This window comes from Trypanosoma theileri, assembly GCF_002087225.1.
Source record: "Trypanosoma theileri isolate Edinburgh chromosome Unknown TM35_Tth_92_V1, whole genome shotgun sequence".
NCBI classification, from domain to species: domain Eukaryota; phylum Euglenozoa; class Kinetoplastea; order Trypanosomatida; family Trypanosomatidae; genus Trypanosoma; species Trypanosoma theileri.
Genome location: NW_021639934.1, coordinates 19,415 through 19,962, shown reverse-complemented (window position 1 = coordinate 19,962; position 548 = coordinate 19,415).

The following is a 548-nucleotide window of genomic DNA, read 5'->3' as shown; positions in this document are numbered from 1 at the left end:
CAGTGAAAGGAAGAAATAATAATAACAGATGAATTTATATTTATAATTGCGTATATACACATATATAGACTTACACCCATAGTTTGTGTATATTTCTATGTTTACTGTGTAAATTGGGCTAATGGTTAATATGTGTTTCATTGCTTGATGATTGTGCTAGGTGGTTCAGAAGTGTTTGAGATATTTGTGAGTGTGGGCGTTTTTTTTTTTACTCTTACTGAGGTTATTGTGCGCTGTATTGCCTTCTTTAACTGGTAGGTTTTTCTTTCACGATGTGAGTTTCTATAGTGGTAATCGATTTTTGTGTGTGTTTTCTAACATGTTTAATGCTTCATTTTTTTTCTTTTTTCTTTTGGATTTTCTTTTTCTTTCTAGATCAGTGTTTTTACGTAAAACAAACCCTTGTCCCTCTCATGATGATGATGATGCGCCGTGTGATGTGTGTGTTGGCCGTTGTGCTGTGCTGTGCCTGCGGGTATACCATGACGGCTGCTGCTGCTGTTGAAGAGCCACCTATTGTGAAGCCGAATAGTGATGATGTTGGTCGT